This window comes from Humulus lupulus, chromosome 2 (genome assembly GCF_963169125.1).
Source record: "Humulus lupulus chromosome 2, drHumLupu1.1, whole genome shotgun sequence".
In the NCBI taxonomy this organism is placed as follows: Eukaryota; Viridiplantae; Streptophyta; class Magnoliopsida; order Rosales; family Cannabaceae; genus Humulus; species Humulus lupulus.
Window position 1 is genome coordinate 9,991,613 of NC_084794.1, and position 13,130 is coordinate 10,004,742.

Genomic DNA, 13,130 nt, shown 5'->3' on the forward strand with positions numbered 1-13,130 from the left:
GTAGTCCTTATTTCAACATGTAGCTTTGTCACTTCTCAATTTAAGATTAGAATTCTTATTTGTGGTAAATTAAACTTTATAATGCCTTCTTCCTCCTAATTTCTGAAAATTGGTGTATGTATTTCAATTGAGAGAGAAAGACTATTTAGTTTAAGAGTGAGATTCCAACTTAAAATTAATATGGGTTAAATGGAGTAATTTTTAATATATATATATATAAGGATATTGTGTTTTCCATATAGTTTCCAAATGTAAATATAATAAATAATTTTAGACACAAATTGAAGGTGTCATGATGTTGGATCTTTGTCTTGTATTGAGTGTGTAACCTTAATCATAGATCATGTCATGGATGTAGCATCTTTCTCATCCAAATTTTTAAATAAAATTGTTTTGTTGTTTTGTTCAACCCCCTTACCTCTTTTTTATACAAGATAATGGGTAGTAGTATCAATATCACAAATTGTATAATTACATAGAAATTTAGAAGAAGACATCTTAGGTATTTACAACTTTTTCCCCCTATTCTAATATTGGGTATTGTTATTATAAATAGATGTTGTTGGGCTTTATGCCCTTAAAAAATCATGTCAAACATATAAGACGATTTTATATTGTCAATAAAAGAAGTATAAATCATTTAGTTCGACAATCGTGTGGTTTGCTTGTTTTATTACATGATTATTGGAATAATATAAATATTTATAAAAATCTCAAACATATAAATAATTACAATTATAGTGACTAGGTCACAGTGAATTATATAATTGTAATTATATGTTCAAAAGAATGAATCCTAAGATTAAGTCAGTGCATTAGATTTTCACTGATTTGATAATCTACGATATGATCTACTTACATTGGACTTGACCGATATTGATTATTGATAAAATAAGTAAATATTACTATTATCTAATCTAAGCATATCACAACATTGATCACAGGTCAATTTAATACTAATTCTGAGTGATTAATATTCTGTTAATTGTATTATTCAAATATTTTGATTTGTTCGTTACCAGCTTACCCTACGAACTAGCTCCTACTTACATATTGGAGATTCGGTAATATAATTGAGTGAGAGTATTTATCATAGACATGAAATCTATAGCTTATGTTTAAGAAGTGAAACGATGATTTCCTTATAGTTTGGTTCAAGTGTTAAATGATAGAGTACTCATTTCTGTAATTAAGTTTACGGAAATATCATTTACAAGGAACTTTGTGGAAGTTAAGGATAAAATACCAATGAGGGGTAAAACGGTAATTTGCACGCGTCTCATTAGTAGTTCATCTATAGAGGATTGAATGATGGTTGTGTTTATAACAATGGATAACGTATTTACATTTGGTGTAAAACGTTCTATGAAATCAAGAGTGCAATTCTGAGTCTATAGTGGAGTCACGAGAAATTAATAAGGCAGTGAGATTATTTGTAATTAATAAACTCATAGTAACTTATTTGAGCTTGAGTTCATGGAATTATGGTCCCTTATCATCTCTTATAAAAATGAATCTAGTAGTCATGAATAATTAATTTAATTATTAATTATAAAAATATCATATTAACTAGGTTAATGAAAATAAATAATGTTAAATTATGTATTAATATTTTGTGAGAAAAGAAATAGAAGAAATTGTTTATGCCTTTTTGGACCCTGTGTTTTGTCCAATTACATATTTGGACCCTGTGTTTTGATAAATGACTATTTGGACCATGTGTTTTGTAAAATGGTTTAAATAGAACCCTAAACTCGATTTTGGTCAAAGTTTTTTTAGCTAAAATTACACATAATTCACCAAACTAACAATTTAAAACAAAATTAAAATCATTTTGTCTAACAATTGTATTGTTATATTCAATTTTTTCTTCATCAAAATCGAGTTCAAGGGTCTATTTGAACTATTTTACAAAATACAAGGTCCAAAAATGAATTTGTCAAAATACAGGGTCCAAACAGGTAATAAGACAAAACACATGGTCCAAAAATGTATAAACCCTGGAAGAAACTTTGAGGTTTTTATTGCAAAGTCTCAAAAAGAGAGTATTGTAGCCAAATGAGACCATTTTGTTAATAGTCGGTATTAATATTAATAAAATGAATTAAATAAATGTCAAAATTATAATTGGTTAATTTTTACAAGTATTTATTAAAATTAAAATGGGAAGCTAAAACTTATTTTATGTCCTAGCTAATTGTCTATATATACTAGTGTTGCATTAGGTCAGATGAATTTGACGGGATAAAAATTCACTCTTAATATTCTATACCCAGCCGCCCACTCTCTCTTAGTTTTCTTTTTATGAATTCTCTTCTCATGTGTTAAGACTTGACCACACAAACACTAGGTTGTTTTAGATAAAGACTATGGTATTGTTTCAAAGCGGTTTTGATTCCTTGCAATACCTAGCATTTAACAAGGACAAAAGGTTAGAGAATTCAAATGGTGTAGTCTTATTCCACTGTGTATATTCACAAGTGCTCTAATCTCTATTGTGTTATTTACGAATCTCTATATGAAAATCACTTCTATGCATGTAATTATGTTTTCTATTGTTGTATCAATTTTTGGGCATTTATGACATTTCAAAAAATAGCAATTATAAAGGAATGATGAATAAAACACACAGCCTTCCTGTTTTCACGAAGCACAAAGTACTTCCTGTTCTCACCAAGTACAAAGTACTTCTTGTTCTCACGAAGCACAAAGTACTTCATGTTCTCACAAAGCACAAATGAGTTATTGTTCTCACAGAGTACAAAACAGACTACCAAGTGCTAACAGAAGGGATTTGGTCGTGTAGTCACATCCTTCAACCTTTGTTCGCACAAGGCAAACCATTACATGCTAACAGGAGGATTTTGTTCGTTCAACACACGAAATCCACGCTAACAAAGTTAGCAAAGGAGTACAGAATTGTCATTTATAAAAAATAATTGTATTTCTGTTGTAATGTATTATTTGCAGGCCAAACCCAATAACTTAGGCCCATGATCTAATTGCTGTAACCATAAACTCCTCACTATAAATAAGAGGAGATGAGATAGAAATAGGGGGAGGCAATCTATAATGTCAAATCTTCATATTCTTGTATAAACAGTCATTTATGTAATGTAAACCGAATGAGGACTATAGAATAACATTCGACGCAGGTTCGCTTGAAACTATGGTTCTTCAAGCTTAAATATTAATAAAAGTGACTAAGTGGACGTATGCCATCTTTTTAGGGCTGAACCACTATAAAATATGGTGTATTGAAACTATGGTTCTTCAAGCTTAAATATTAATAAAAGTGACTAAGTGGATGTATGCCATCTTTTTAGGACTGAACCACTATAAAATATAGTATATTTATTTTATAATATATTTATTATTGAATTCATGCTCTTATGTTCTCAAGTTGATGAAAAATGATGTCAATATTATTGTATGTGTATTTTGTGCAATAGAGAACATACATATAGACTTATAGAATGCCAAAGATAATGAACCCTAGAAGGTGAGCTTTTTATATACATCTTTTTCTTGGTTTAAAATAATCTCCTAGACAATGATACATTGTCGTGATGAAGAAAGGATTCAAAAGATCCAAGAGCATGATAGTTGTTTATATACTATCCTAAGTAAACTACATGACAAAAGAATTTCGTTTATCTATTGACATGTTGACATGATGAAAGCATGTAAGGAAATTTCTAAATTTGACATGAAAGATTTAGGCTTTTCTAAAAAATTATTGGAATGCATATTCAAAGAAACATTAGAAAGTGAATTTTGAGTGTATCTCAATAAAGTGGTTGATATTTTTGGCATGAAAGATGCCAAAGAGTAAACACTCCTACAGTCAAAAATGACTGGTGAGATCAAACACAATAAATTATAATTTATTTAGTATTGTATGTTAGATCAAAACATAATCATGGCAAAAATGGATAATTATATAGTATAAGAATATTATGAATTTCATAGTTTCATTATTCGGACAAATATTAGAAAGAGAAGACAGTAGTGCTAGATGTAGCTTATTACTTCTTGTACGTGAAGGCTCTTCTAATCAATGGCGCGTGGCCGTGGGAGCGCGTGTGATGACGAAAGAGACATTACATTGTGCTACTAGTGCATCAAGCATGATCCGGAGGTAACATACATCATTAATAGGGTATTATGTATTCGCAATTTGTAATAATAATGAGAATAATATTATTCCTAATTTTAATAATAAAGAGAATAATTCATCTCAAAAAATAATAATAATGATAATAATAAAAAATTTAATAAGTAAACTATGATAAATTATATTTATAGTTTAGGTGTTGACGCCGTTTTTCGTCAACAGATAAAAGAAGAACACAAAAACAATGAATGACACACGATTTTTTACGTGGTTCAGCAGTTAAATCTGCCTAGTCCACGAGTCTCTGTTATTAATCTTAAGATTATCTCTGAAAAACTCTTTAGCATGAATTCTCCAGAGTTTTCTCTCAAGGATCAGAATTTCGGTCCTTTACAATGGTGCATGGCTTCTCTATTTATAGAGAAGGACGCAGAATACTATCCCACATATTTTGGGTAGTTACTCTTTTGTGAATAAAATAAATTGCTTTAAATGCCTATAATCAAATATAAAAGGAAACGTCCCTGAAGACCAGGAAACGCATAACTGACCAAATAATATCCCACGATTCTTGGGGATTTACATTAATAAATGAGGATTACATCTCATATTTATAACACTTGTAAATATTCAAGGTGATTATCGTGTATCTCTAAGGCTTTAGCATCTCAGGTCTCACGTCATTGTTCGAGCTAATGGCATCTCCCGAGATCATGTGTCTTTCGAGATCGTACGTACATCTAGCTCGAGACCCCCGATCCGAAGTCGTCCCCGAAGATGAGTGTGTTCTCGGAGCTACCTTTCGAGATCGAGATCGTTTCGAGCTCATATATTCGAGGTCATATATCGTACTTTGCAGGCTCGATATACAATCCTGGAGCATACTTCAATCCTTACGAGACCATTTGTTGCGAATCCAACTTTGGAGGTCATATTTACCATGGCTCGAAATCTGGGTGTAACATCTTGCCCCCTAAAAAGTATTTGTTCGAATCCTAAGAGAAGGAAACTTTTGACTGCTTTCCTTGAGAACTGTACCGTCACACCTTTGAAAATGGACACGCGTCAGCTGGGTATTGCTCATTTTAGGTACTTGAGTACCTTGGAAACACGCCCACGATCGTCCGTCTGACAACTTTTCGGCACTTTCTTGTCATTGATCCCCATCCGTTCGATCTAGTGAGAATTTCATTCGACGCTCCTGATTAATTCCGTTTTCCCACCTATATATACAAGACCCCGCTTCATCTTCTCCTTCACTTTTGTTCCTCGTAAGCAAGAGAAGAAGAAAAACATACCCAGAAACCTCTTGCCACAGTTTATACTCTGTGCATGTTTTCTCGGCCAAAGAAACACAGGAATCCTGGTCTGTTCGAGTCAGTGAGTTCTTTCTTGCAACCTCTTCTCCAATCGACGATTTCTCTGCAATCACCATCACTGTGTAAGTATGCCATTTTTGTTTTCAGTTTTTTATCCATACTGTTCTTATTGTGTATGCTAGTTTACGTTCTTAGCATAATAAGATAGGGGGTTTCGTTTCGATAGGCTTTCAAGTTTCTTAGACTTCCCCTGCTGGATTTCGCATCACTGGTTTATATCCAGTTTTAACGTTTGAGCGAAGTTTCAATTTTCTGGGTTTTGAAAATTTTAGGCCATGTTTCTTGTCTACTAAGTTTTCGGGTAAAAAACCTTGTCCTTGACAAATGCACGAAACCCAAGAATACCCTTTCTGGTTAACCGCCACCTTTCTCTCCCTTGAATCTCGGGATTTTCAAAAAATCTTCCACGCTCCTTTTCTTTCCCGTGGAACACACGCTCTGACTCTTTAGTAAGGGTCTCAATATTTAATTTCTTGTTCCTAAATCCCCGAGCTCATACCATCGAGCTCGTGATTCTTGCATGCATGGCCCTCACCATTTTTTCTTTCTCGTTAGATGTCACAGAATCTGGAAAGACGGTGGGGGTCATTGCGAGCCATCCCTTACGAGCCTAAATCTCCGAGCCCAGAATCGCTGTTCGCCCGGAATCAGCGTCGGATAAAAGAATACGAGCTTGCGCGCAAGCAAGAGGACATTCGAGCCCACTATCGCCGTCAGATAGACGAGGTCATTGAAAAAAAGAGAAGAGTTCTTCGGGAGGCCATCTATCCGGAGCCCAACCCAGGACCTAGGCCAATTCCCCTCGACCCTGCGTTAAAAGTCACGGTTGCATATCATCCAGGGGAACTCCAATTTTCTCTAATGGCGGAACCTTCGTCCTCGCAGCCTAGGAGAGAGATGTTTGAAGCCGAGCTCTACCAGAGCTCGGTTACCACCACCGACCAAATAACTGACATTTTGGCCCTCCTTGGCCTTGGTTCGTTGGACACCCTAAAGTGTCGAGCTCCGGCTAGTCATGAACGGAGCTGTTTCGCCCCTGGGGCCCGCGATGTCAGTGTGAAATATGCGGCCTGGAGCCAGGAACATATAAGGGCAGGAGCTCTGCTGCCCTTGAAGTCCTTTTTCAGAGACTTCACTGATTTCGTTGGGTTGGCTCCATTCCAACTCAACACCAATTCGTACAGGGTGCTGTCTGCCCTGAGGTCCTTGTTCCACGAGCTGGGGTGGACAGGACCTTCACCCCAAGAGATTTTATATCTCTTTTGTTTGAAGAGTAACCCCTCCTGAGCTCGGGGAGGAGATGGTTTTTTTTATCTTTCGAGCTACCCCAAAGAGACGAAGATTTTTGAAGATCTTCCAAACCACCCTCCTGACTCCAAAAAGGCTTTTTTCTGGACAGACGGTTTGTCCCTGTCTCGACATCGTTCGTTCAGGCGGATTCGTAAGTACTCTTGTTACTTTTTTTTTTTTTTTTGAGCTCGGAATTTTAGCCCTTAAGACCATACTTAGCTGAAATGTGTTTCGCCTTTCAGCTAATTTTCAGCGTCCCTCCCCCACCAAGGCAATGAGGGAGCACAGAGAGGCCTTGCTCCGACTTCCTTATGGCAGGAGGTCTCTCTCGTATCTTCTTCAAGAGGGCAAGCTCCGAGCCAGTGGGTTGTTGGGAGAAGGCCAGTCAACCTCTGACTGGTCTAACAAAAAATACGAACGTTGGGAGGAGGTGCCACAGCCCACAAGCACCCTTCTTCCGAGGAGAGAAAAGAGGGCATCTCTCCCAGTTCGCTTGAGGAGTCCGCGATCTGGGAATGAAGCCAATGACGAGGCCTCGAGCTCGGACTCAGATGAAGGTAAAACCCTTCCTACTTCGAGAATGTGGTCCCCCACTTTGCTAAAACACAGGCCCAATAGGTTAGTCTTGTGCCCACAGGATAGATACCACTTCTACATATGGAGTTGGGTAGACGACTGTGTCCATAGGTTTGATAGTGGGCTCGGGAAATACGACACTATGTACACCACTGACGAGGTGTGGAATGGGATAGCTGTGCAGTATGGGACCAATGATTATAGGGACCTCTCGAGGTTATCACCAACTTATAGGGAAGGCACTCCCCCCGCCTCTTCTGAAGACGGGGGAATTTCATGGTCCCCAAGCTCGAGCTTGGGGGAAAGTTCCAGTTAGGTTTTTTCTACCATCACTCTATACGTCTGTGATACTGAAGTAACTTATACACCTCTTTTACTGACTCACTGTGTTGACTTGTGCAGGCGAGATGGACTCCGACCTTGACACCCTTATTGACAATGCGGGTGCCAAGAGGAGCAAACGCCCCAGGGCAGGGTCACTGAAAACCAGCCAGTCGGGGAAAGGCTCCAAGAGATCTAAGAAAACGCCTCCTCCTACCCCGCCGGCTTCGAGCTCTGCTGCTGCGTTGACTGGCCAGATCAGCGCCCCCACGACGATGCCATCCTCGCAGGTCGTCGTCTCTGCGGTGGCACCGGCCTCACTGGCTGGTACCCCTGTCGTGGTTGAGTCCCAACCTCCTGCGGTGGGTCAAACGTCTTCTGCTCAGCTCGCCAAGAGACCTTCTGCTTCTCGAGCTCAGAAGCTAACCATCTCCACCCATATGGACTCATATGTGGTGGATAACGCTGCCGGACCTCATGGATCTACGCTGATTTCGGATGTCATGTCCCGGATCGGCCAGAGCTACGGCAGTTTCGAAGCTCCCCAGTGGCAGTGCCTAACTGGAACCCGAGACCGCACTGTTCTCTACGAGAAGAGTATCGAGCACACCGCTGCAGTAAGTATTTTTTCATATTTCTTTCGTTTATATCCATGCTGTCTCGAGGCTAATGGTGGTTTCTTCCTTTTTTCAGGCTTTTGCCTTCACGACCCAGCTCAACTACGAGCTTAATAACGAGATCCATTCGAGCAGGACTCATGCCCAAGATGCGAAGGACCTCCACCTTAGAGCGAACGATGATCTGAAGGCGGCGAATGCTAAGCTCGAGGCAGTGGTTAAGGAGCGTGAGGATATGGCCAAGGAGCTCGGAAAGCTGAAAACTGAACTCGAGGAGCAAAAGAAAGATAACACCCAGCTTCAGGAGACCAATAAGAAGCTCGAGGAGGACAAGACCGCCACCTTCGACCTCATAGAGGATGTCAAAGCTCGCCTTACTGCCGAGTACAAAGAAAAGAAGGAAAAGGCGGTCGACTCAGCCATGTACCGGATGTGGGCTTTTAACGAAGAGCTGGACACCAGCTTCTTGGGTCCCCACGAGGCGCCGCTTCTCGAGCGATGGAACGCTCGACTTGAGAAGGAAGAGGCCGAACAGCTCGAGAAGGAAAAGGCTGAGCAGCTCGAGAGAGAAAGTGCTGCTCCGGGCACCGTTTCGGTGGAAGCTCAGGGGGATAGTCATGCTATTCATCCTGGTGGGTCCAGTGTTACTGATGCTGAGAAGGCCAAGGAGGCTCCTCTTCCTTGAATCTGGCCTCGGGGAGATCAGTAATCGGGGTTGCGTCCCCTTATTTCTGTAATTATTTTAATTTATGCCCAAGGGGCTGATACAATTTCCTTTACTATTCTTTTATATGCTTTACATTTCTTGGCTCGAAATATTTTGCATATTCTATATTGATGAACTAGTTATGTTTATTTATTCATACAAACATAGTTTGGACTTAGGCTTGAAATTCGATGCACTTATGCATAGTTTATTCGAATTATCCGCTTCCGACCTCGTTATTTATCAAGGTCGGATATTACTTTAACCATGAACTGAAAAGTACTTATATGGTATGTAATATGAATGATTTGGTTATCTTTTTAGTCACTTTTCCTCATCCTCAGTATTTTGGCTCCGAGGTTATGAGTTCGAAACTATTTTTCTTTAAGATATTCCAGCCTCGATCTCGACATATTTCGCAATAGGTTTAGGCTCCCATTTATCATCGATCGATAATTTGGCTAGTTTGTTCCAAACCTGTTGTGTTTGCACATCTGGTTAACTCCAAATAATTTAGGTTCTTGATGGTCGGTTATATCCGAACTATCTAAGCTCGCGTATTTGGTCATATCCAAATACTTTGTTTTTGATAATTCGGTTATGTCCGAACTATCTAAGATCGCGTACTTGGTTACATCCAAATACTTTATGTTTTTGATAATTCGGTTATGTCCGAACTATCTAAGATCGCGTACTTGGTTACATTCAAATACTTTATGTTTTTGATAATTCGGTTATGTCCGAACTATCTAAATCGCGTACTTGGTTACATCCAAATACTTTATGTTTTTGATAATTCGGTTATGTCCGAACTATCTAAATCGCGTGCTTGGTTACATTCAAATACTTTATATATTTTTTTTATTTTTTAAGCTGGTGGTATGTATACCAATGATGCCCCCTTAATATCCTATGAGCGTGACCATAGGTTATTAAATTAAGAGAGATTGCAAAAATAAAAATACATTACATGTGAAACAAAGCAGACCTTTTATTTGATGAAATTCAGAAACAAACAAACAAACTAGTACAGATAGAAATTCATGGTTACAGGCAACACTTCCTACACTATTGATAATATGGTCTAAGGTGTTCGCCATTCCATGCTCGTGGTATCAGGCTCCCATCTAATCTCGCAAGTTTGTATACGCCAGGTCGAATGACTGATTCTATCTGGTATGGTTCTTCCCAGTTTGGCCCGAGCACTCCAGCTGCTGGATCTCGGGTTGCTAAGAATACGCGCCTCAATATCAGATCTCCCACTCCGAACTTTCGATCTCGAACCCTTTTATTGAAATATCTTGTGGTTCGTTGCTGGTAAGCAGCATTTCTCAGCTGAGCCTCTTCCCTTTTTTCTTCGATCAAGTCTAGGGTTTCTTCGAGCCGAGTGTGATTTGAGTCCTGATCGTAAATTTGAGTTCGAATCGTTGGGATTTCGACCTCGATGGGCAACATTGCCTCGCATCCGTACGCTAGAGAGAACGGGGTATGTCCCGTTGATGTCCGAGCTGTAGTTCTATATCCCCAAAGGACTTGAGGTAATTCCTTGGGCCATCGTCCCTTTGCCTCCTCCAACTTTTTCTTTAGAGAACTCTTGAGGGTTTTGTTAACGGCTTCGACCTGACCATTCGCTTGAGGGTGAGCCACTGATGAAAAACTCTTTATTATACCGTTCTTGTCACAAAAGTTGGTGAACAAGTCGCAATCGAACTGGGTTCCGTTATCAGATACAATCTTTCTTGATACTCCATATCGGCATACAATGTTCTTTACCACGAAATCAAGGATCTTTTTCGAAGTTATGGTCGCCAATGGTTCAGCCTCTGTCCATTTTGTGAAGTAATCAACGGCGACCACAACATATTTTACTCCGCCTTTGCCAGTTGGGAGTGAGCCTATGAGGTCGATACCCCATACCGCGAAAGGGCATGGGGATGTCAACATGGTCAGTTCGGAAGGTGGAGCTCGGGGTATCGTGGCGAATCTCTGGCATTTGTCGCACTTTTTCACGTACTCGAAAGAGTCCGTTTTAATGGTTGGCCAGAAATATCATTGGCGTATAATCTTCTTGGACAGGCTATGCCCCCCGGTATGGTCTCCGCAGAACCCTTCATGAATTTCTTCAATGATCTTCTTAGCTTCGGGAGGAGTTACACATCTAAGCAGCGACATGGAGTACCCTCTTCTGTATAACTTTCCATCCAGAATGGTGTAACGAGGAAGTTGATACATCAACCTTCGAGCTTGATTTCGATCTCTTGGAAGAATTCCATTTTCAAGATAATCAACTATTGGACTCATCTAGGTTGGTTCTGTTTCAATCATACACACATCTTCCTCGTCTGGCTCAGTAATGCTGGGTGCTGATAGGTGTTCTACGGGTATAACATTCAGCTCTTCATTTTCGGCGGAAGTGGCGAGCCGAGCTAAGGCATCTGCATTTGAGTTTTGTTCTCGGGGAACCTGTTCGATTGCATAAAACTCGAAATACTCTAATGCGGATTTTGCCTTCGCCAGATAAGCTGCCATTCTTGTGCCACGAGCCTGGTACTCCCCCAAGATTTGATTAACCACGAGCTGGGAGTCGCTGTAGCAATGTATAGCTTTGGCCTCGAGCTGAACTTCTTCGAGCTCCTCCAAAGGTTGGAGGTCAACTTTCTCCTCAATCCTTGGATCGATTTCCTCGTCAATTTCTAAAACCGTTCCATCTTTATTTTGTAGGATAACGAGTGCCTGAGCGCTCGTTTGTTTCTTTCCCCTCAAAGAAATGCTATAGCACTCCCTTACTACCAATTGATCTCCTTTTAAAGTCCCGACCCCGCTTGGGGTTGGGAACTTAAGGGCCAGGTGCCTCACAGATGACACTGCCCCCAGCCCGACCAGGGCGGGTCTCCCGAGCAGTACATTGTAGGCAGATGGTAAATCTACCACCACGAACTCCATTATCTTGGTCACCGAGACTGGATAGTCTCCCAAGGTCACAGGGAGTTCAATGGATCCCATACAAGCAGTCTCTTCTCCTGAAAAGCCGTACAAAGTAGTTGCACATGCCTTCAGGTCGCGAAGGGAGAGTCCCATTTTCTCGAGGGTCGCCTTATAAAGAATGTTGACCGAGCTCCCATTATCTATGAGAACTCGGCGGACTCTCTTGTTGGCAAGCTGAAGAGTAATAACCAATGGGTCATGATGAGGGAACTGAACATGAGATGCGTCCTCCTCAGTGAAGGTTATCGGTTGCATTTCAACCCTTTGGCTTTTTGGTGCCCTAGGTTCGGGTTCATAAGGAGACCCATCCCCTATCTTCAACTCGTTAACGTATCGCTTTTGAGCATTTCTGCCCCCTCCCGCGAGATGAGGCCCTCCCGAGATGGTTATTACATCCTCTCCATCAATCGGCGGGGGCCTGTCTTCTTCCCGAGATCGGGAGTTATTATTTTGTGCCGTTGAAGGCGCGGCTACTCTCTGACTCGCAGTAGTCTGTCCAGTACTCTGGTTTTTGACGTAGTGCCAGAAATAACCTCTCGAGATCAACCCCTCGATCTCGTCCTTCAGCTGTCGACATTCATCAGTGGTGTGTCCGGTGTCTCTATGGAACCGGCAATACTTACTGGAATCCCTTTTGGACTTTTGATTTCTCATTGGGTCCGGACGCCTGAAGGGGACCTGGTTTTCATTAGCCAGGTATATGTTTTCCCGAGACTCGTTGAGTTCGGTGTGTACTTTATATACGGAGAAATACATTTCTCCTTTCTTTTTCTTTCCTCCTTCAGCCTCGGGGTTATTTCCCTCGCTCTTTTTCCTCTTGGAGGGATTCTCCGAGGCAGGCTGTGGAGCTGCTTGGTCAGCCGAGGTTGAGGCGGAGTTAATGTTTATCGTTGTAGTTTCGGTCTGCGAGGTCGCCTTCAGCGTTGACCTCGCCTCCTCTACATTGACAAATCTCTGCGCCCGTCTGTTAAATTTGGTTATTGACCTCACCGGTTTCCATTGCATGTCATCCCAAAGGGCACTTCCGGGTAAAACACCAGCTCGGATAGCCATCAAGTGCCCACTGTCATCCACATCTCGAACTCGGGCGACCTCTAGATTAAATCTTGTCAGATAGCTTTTCAGTGTTTCGCCCGGCT